Source organism: Hippocampus comes, unplaced genomic scaffold (genome assembly GCF_001891065.2).
Source record: "Hippocampus comes isolate QL1 unplaced genomic scaffold, H_comes_QL1_v1.1 scaffold156, whole genome shotgun sequence".
Lineage (NCBI taxonomy): Eukaryota > Metazoa > Chordata > Actinopteri > Syngnathiformes > Syngnathidae > Hippocampus > Hippocampus comes.
In genome coordinates this window covers 6655816-6663610 of record NW_017805744.1, presented here as the reverse complement: position 1 = coordinate 6663610, position 7795 = coordinate 6655816, and positions in this window count along the sequence as shown.

Below are 7795 nucleotides of genomic sequence, written 5' to 3'. Positions count from 1 at the left end.
TCTCTCTCTCTCTCTCTCCCTCTCTCTCTCTCTCTCTCTCTCTCTCTCTCTCTCTCCCTCCCTCTCTGTCATTAATCTATCAGCTGCCATTAGTGGTGGCCTGATTGGAACCAGAAGGAGACAAAATGATGTCACGTAAATTCACTTTACTGCCAGAGTGCTCATGTGTCGCTCTTTTCATTCCCATCATCACGCAGACATGCATGGACGCACACATTCACACACACTGGGCTTTGTTCACTTAATGATTGAAAGAGTGAAGAAGGCCTAGGATAATTTTCATGGACCTCAAGAGCCCATAATCGTGAAATCTTTCACACAGCCAACATTTTATGATTATGATGAGGCTTAAGAGTTAGCTTGACAGAAAAGAAAGGTTTACTACAGAAACTTACAATCTTACAATGTACATGTTTTTACTCGAATATACGGCACACAAGCCACATCGTTGGCGTTTAAGCTATTGTTTAGCATTTACAGTAATCCATGAGCGCGGGCAGTGATTTGAGACAGAGAGTGGATCTCTTTATGAACACTGACAGAGGCTTATTATCTTTAAATTAAGGCGGGAGCCACTAATAAATCATTTTTAAAGTCCTGATAGAGCACAAACCACAAGATATTCAGGCATCATGGATACAAACCACATGCTGGCAGGCAAGCTGCGCGCGAGTGTGTGTGTGTGTGTGTGTGTGTGTGTGTGTGTGTGTGTGCATGTTTGTGTGCACGTGTCAAACAGAGTGGAAGAGACACTTTCTATTACACTGTGCTTCGGCAAACGGCATCAGCTGTACTTTTGATTGATATATCCCGATTTTGTTCAATCAAGTTCCCTTTTCTTCAACACATAATTTATAGTTTTTCTACAGGGCTAAAGAGAGTCAGAATTACTTTCATCTATATGCGAAGAGAGTGTGGACACAATTTAAGAGATCCAAGTGCGTTCTTAATGTCTAAATAACAGTACATTTGATATAAATCATTTCATCAGTGTCTAGTTGGGATTTTTATGGCGACAATTAACAGCAAGAAGCTTGCACTCTTATACATTTTTTTGTTTGTTGTTGGCAACATAGCACCACGGTGGCTGTTTTGTAGTCGTGAGGGTTTAGATTAGAATCTCAGCTCAGGCCGCCCTGTGTGTAATATAACAAATGGCTGGTTGTATCCGGTACCTTCTGGAAATTCTCGACAATTATGAACTATTTTTCATTTTAAAAGGGTATTCTTGGTTTCAGCATTAATATATATTACACACATTGTTACGAGTAGATTGTATCAATTTCAAAAAGAGTGTCTGGCCTGCAGCACACCGAGCGACACAGCTGAACACGACTGAGCTTTTTTTGAGCTCCACATCCCAAATGTGCAACTGTTGTTTTTCATGAAATCCCAAAAACAAATGGCACAAACATGATGGATTGTCAAGAAAAAAAACGAACATATGAGAGAAATCAATTGAGCACCACACATCAACCAATGATCTGCAATTGAAATACTGCAACCAATTTCAGGTTTTGAAACTCCACACGCAATTTTATATGATTATTATATTCCTGTAGGAAGTGTTATAGCACGATTGGCAAGAAACAGTGGATGACCACAAATAAGAGGGGAGAGTGTGAATATTGTGAGAGGCTGTTGGCAAAGATCAAATAGCCCTTATTCACTGACTGCACGTGCATTTCGGTGTCAGAGACTCTACATGCTTTGCTTTTTCTCCACAGGCACATTTGAATTTTACACTTCAGTATTATTTTGAAATCCAATATATGTACTGCATGTACTTCATTGATATGGCTTAGCGGCATAGTGGCTGGGCGTTGCGTACGCTTGAAAGTCAGACATGTATTTTTGAAGGCGTGTGCAAATGTGTGATGCCTCATACTGGTGATTCATCCATCCATCCATCCATTTTCTGATCCGCTTATCCTCAAAAGGGTCATTGGGTGTGCGGGAGCCTATACCAGCTGTATTCGGGCAGTAGGCGGGGTACACCCTGAAATGGTTGCCAGCCAATCGCGGATACCACTGATTTAAATTTTGAATTGTCGGAAAACCTGTGGCTAACCATTGGCCACTCAACACTGACCCACGCACACTGCCTGACAGTTCAGTCGGTTTCAGCCACGTTGCTTGGTGTGCGGCGGTCTTCATGCCTAATATTCGGAATAAAAGTGTGTGTGTGTGTGTGTGTGTGTGTGTGTGTGTGTGTGTGTGTGTGTGTGTAAGAAAGCTTGTGCATTTTTATTGATTGGCCGTTTCATCTGTGATGTTGAAACAGCATTCACATTGCAGCAAAACCAGTAATCGATGTTCGGTGAATGGCAAAAAGTAGTTAGCAAATCCCACACACTGCGCAGAGGTTCCGTCGGTTTAATCAGTGGGCAATGCAGGTTTCTCAAACTGCGACTTTTATTTTTCCGGTTTGAATTTGTATGTATATGTGTAGTGTCAAGATTTATTTGAATTACCAATTAACATAGTTTTACTCTTTTATAGGGCATCCATCAAAGTAAAATCTTGAAAAAGATAATGACCGCAAAATTCATAATTATCAAGTACCTACGCATATTTTACTGATTGAAAGGGGAGGAAAAAAAAATCACATTTCTATTAGCATAATATTCAGTTACCAAATAGGGTTCCTTGAAAGTTGATACTGCTGGCTCCCAAATATTTTTTTTTGCTATACGGTTGGTATTTTCCGAGTCCCATTCTATGCTCAGTCCACAACATCTAAATTGTAACCCATGACCAGGCTCTCCACATTTTGACAGTTGAACCTTTCCCGAGAGGTCACCCCTCCTTGAACAACATCCGGTCCAGCTCCGACTCAGCTCCGAGCATCCCCGTATCGAACAAATCATACCCTATAATCCCATTTCACGGAGACGCAGCAATGAAAGTTTTGATTAGGGCCTGCTGGAAGTATTCAGAGGGCAGCCCCTGCCCCTCCCAGCCCTTCACCTCAGACAGTGGCCCCTTCTAAGCAGCTCATCTCGCCTCGGGTCTGCTTTGCTCCCAGCTATGATTGACATGTGAATTACAGTGTGTGGTGATGATGATAATAAGTGTGCTAACCGGGGCCAGGCCTGTGTCTTTCTGCCAAAAGCCAATCCAAGCAGCCACGGCCTGAAAGACAACCGCTGTGACCATTTGAAGAGTCAAATAAAAATGACAAGCTAACTGTTAAAGAACTGCTGATTTTTCACATGTTGTTTGGAAAGAGTTTGCGGCTCCGCTGGCTTTCTATTCTCCGAAATTTTCACTTCTCCACCCAGCCACATCCAGATATATGAAACCCGTCATTTATCAGAGCAATCTAAAAATGTGACGCTACAATAAAAAAAAAGTGTTCAGAATGATTGCCCGCAGTGGAAGGAAAACATACCAAGATGTCTGTGATGGTACGTTCGACAACAACTTCCTACCGCACACGCATATGCACACAAAAGAATGGATTTCCTCCTAAGTGAACGCTAACGCGTGCATGCAACATAGCGCTTCGAAATCCCGCTTAGGTCCGCTAACAACTTGCAAGTGTGTTTACGTTACAGTGCCAGAATTGTTAGGAAATTATTTCATCCAAATGGCACGATCGATTATACAAGCTTTACATTATGGTATTAGGAAATTACACTCTAACACCCCGTGGATTGCTTTTCCACCCACTCGCATTCATCTGGAGGCAACTACCAGCGTCCACGTTCCCAGGGATCTATTCCTAACTTGCCAAATCCTTGTGCCCTTTTGCATTAGAGTCTGGGCTGGCAGGACCGACCGTTTTAGCTTTCACTCGCGGGAGCCTAGAACAAGAAGCCTCTCCACTGAGATGCAGTGTCTGACTTTCATTACCAATTACGTCTGTTTTTCTTTCTTTGAACCACAATCGTTTACCACACGGTCGTTGCCAGTCAGATGGGGCGAAGGTGAGAAAAAGCCATTGTCTTCAAAAACAATTAGCAATCAAACCGAAACAGAAGAAAGTGCAGCCAGGAAGTGTTGAAGAAAGTGTTGCGGCTGGACGCTGATCTATACGCGTCTAAATCGAGGAGGGTGAGCAAGGCATGATGAAAGGCTTTGAAGAAAGAGACAAAAGAGGGTTAGGATAATTCACAACACACTTGTGGTGAGAGAAGCGCCTGCATCTTGGCAGAGAGGTTCTTCTCCTCTTTTCCTCTTACCCTCATCGCTCCTTATTCCTTCGGCCAAGGTGTGGTAGACACGACCAGTAAAGGCTGGATGCCTTGGCATATGAGCCATTTAATCTCCCCAAACTGTGGGAAGCGGGGAAGCTCGTACAAGGCTCCCTCAAACGCTGTCAGCGCACAGACCTGAAGTTGGAGCCCAGAGGTTGTACTTGAAACGTATAGACAACACATGCGAAGTCTCGAGGGAGGATGACTACAGCGATTCTGGGTAATTCTCCAAAAAATAAACGAAACCATAAATCTGAAGAGTCTTCAAAGAGCTAAAAAAAAAAAAGTCGAAACAGTGTAGTCATATTAAAGGACTATGGCAGGCATTTAATGTTTCCATGTGGTTGAAAGACAGAAAAAAAATGACTGCTCAATTGAAATAACGGAAACCTTGTGATTTTTTATTATTTTTAAAAATTGGTCCTTGGATATCGAACGACACACTATGCTGTGGTTTTCAAACATTTCTCATGTTGACAAGAAATCATATCTCCTGCCAATATGATCATAAAGGCCCAGCCATAGTAAGATGATGAGAACAGTGGGGGGTCGTGGGGGACACCACGACCATTGATCAGTTTAAACCATTTACGCTGCACTGTGTATGGGTATTTTAAAAAAATAAACACAATTCCATTCAAGATTCTCTCTCTCCACTTAAATGCTTTTGCGGGCATGTACATCCCAAAAGCAGGTGCAAGCCCAACTGAAAGGCCACTTCGGCCAATCAAAAAACAAAATATACATTCATTCCCAAAGACGATGGTGAATCAAGATAAAAGGGGAACGATATTATAATGAAGCCATGCGCAACATTTTAATATAAAATATGTCAACTATTAAACGCCATCAAGTCATGTGTCAGTCAGGTGTTCAGATCCAACATCCATGACATCCGGATGCATGGGCAAACATTTTCATAGATGGCAAAATATTCTAAAAAGTCGTCAAGGGGAATCTCTACTTCCTGTTGGTGTCCTTATCATTCAGCGGTTTACAGCAGCAGTCAAGTTTAGATGGTTTATTTCTTTTTTTCATTCAAATAAGAGGTCCATGGGCCTGAGAATTTGATCATAATTTACAGAAAATCAAGGGTCAACGAACCACTGTGTGCACCAAATGACAGCGACTTACGCTAACTCTCCCATTAGAGCTGCCGAAGCCGCTGCATCGCGTCAAGAAATTGTGCAGACGGCTTTACCGGCAAGCAAGGGACAAGAAGGGGTTGATGAGTTACAGATGGGACATTACACACATGCATGCAACTGATGAAATGTTAAGGTCAGAAGAATTTGTCACCCTAATCAGTCCTGTAGGAAGATTTTACTGCATGCATTCTGTTCTTGATTTCATCATTCTTCCACAACTACTCTGGAGGTTTTGGCACACTCTCTTGACGTGACCGAGTGCCAGAATGAATAACAAACACCGAATACGTTGGCTGAAGGAACAACTGTTGAAAACAATGAGAGCAGCATATAAAGTGTGCACCAGATGAGCTCGAAATGATTGACTGATTGATTGCGATATTTTGAACAAATGAACTCAAAAGATAGATTAAAGAAAAGAAAGAAAGGGCAATAAATGTCATCCTTGAACACAGTTCACATGTTCAAAAAGGAGTAGGAGGAAGTCAGCAATGTTGTGTGCGGCACAGACTCGTTTCTGCTACAATGCACTAAGTGCGCACAGCATTTGAATACTCAAACCACTCCGCATATTTCACAGCTGACGGCTGCTGGAAGTTTGACATTTGGCAACAAGCGGGCATCTGCTCCCGTAACCCATGCCCAGAATAACCCTCACACTCCCCGACACACAAACACATACTAACTGCTCAGCATCAGGACCGAAGTTAAAACAAACCATCAGGAGGTCCCGTCACATCCACTCAGCACTTAGCAACAGACAGACAGCCCTGTTTATACACTCGCATTCACATATTATTTCGGTGCGCATGTGCTCGCTACAAGTACAGAAAGACGCTTGCTGTGGGTGCCAGGTTGCTTGTGATTACTGCTGGGCACCGCTGCTCTCACACGTAAGCAGACACGTAAGCGTGCTGTACAGCCCACACCAAGTGAATCAAGTAGATTCATGAACCGCTTACGATGCTGACGAAACAACACTCATTTATTGCTTTGATGGTCTCGTCAACAGACAGCACTCATTTATCCTGGAGTCTTCAAAGGTTAGTATAAGTTATCATTTCAGGAGGAAGGTGAAAATTCCATTGAGTGATTTGAAATATATTGCACAATTTTGTGACACATTGACCTTTTTACACATTTAAGTAGTTGAATCTTATGCTTATTTAATTACGGATTTTTCAGAAAGGACCATTGAGCCTGCTCAAAAATGGGCATAAAAAAATAAATTCACTTTTAAAGTTGTCGTTCTTGATCAAAATGGTTAAAATGATGAGGGAATGAAAAATGTAATAAAATGAAAGAATCTGCATTAAGGCACTTTGTGATTAATTTCGCCCTTTAAGAACTGTGGATTGTAGTAAAGTGCAATATGAATGTATTATTATTAGCAGTAGTATTATTAGTATTATTGTTATTATTATTATTATTATTATTATTATCATCATCGAATGGTCTCTAAGACAATGAGTTTCAGTCTTCTTATAGAGTCGTCTAGCTGCAAGAACTGATTGAAGTTTTTTTTTTAAGAGTATATGTGTGGAACTTTCGAATTAGTCAATTAATCCATGAGCAAAATACATAACAATGATCACAATGACTCAAGTTCTGTCAAGTCCATAAGTGTAGAGTGGAAACGGAGGATGAGTCCTCTCTGAATCCTTATTTTTCCCCAAGACATTTGAGACAATTTTTGCTTCCAACTTTTTGGGAACAGTGCCCATTCCTTGCCCTAACCTCAAATGACTCAAGACCGGAGATCGTCCCAACATCGATGACCTTTGACGCCACAATTGTTACACCGGTTGAATTGACATAAATTCCCAAAGACAATCCCCAAATTATTGCAAATCACATACAGCAAATCATTCAAAAGTAATGAAACACAACTTACAAGGTACTGCATTGAAAAAATTTATTTTTTCATGGAATAAAATGCACTACAATAAATACATGTGTAATGCTTTGATTCCTATCAGGCAACACTTCTGTAAAGGCCAGCAGCCTTTACGGCATGTTGATTTATACACATAGACAGAATAGACAGTTTGACGATGCAAAATTGCTCAAGTCAGACAACTTCCGCATTAGTGGCAATCTGAGGCCCGTGTTAAATTGGACTTGACCCTCATGCTTTCCCACGCCGCTTAATGCGCTTAATAAGAGCCAAAAACACATCTCAAGCATGAGACAAATGCAGATTGGTGTTGAATTGAGACTCAAAAAGCAACCACGATGATCTATCTTCGTGTTTGGATCTGGAGCTAGCCACACATCACTTGAACGCCCTTCCATCACTCAGCTGACACCACATGGTGATTTACGATCTGTTTAGGAAGACTGTATCTCACAAAAATATGAGGAAGGCTCAAACTCTTTCTGGTATATATATAAAATAATGTGTGTGTGTGTGTGTGTGTGTGTGTGTGTGTGTGTGTGTGTGTG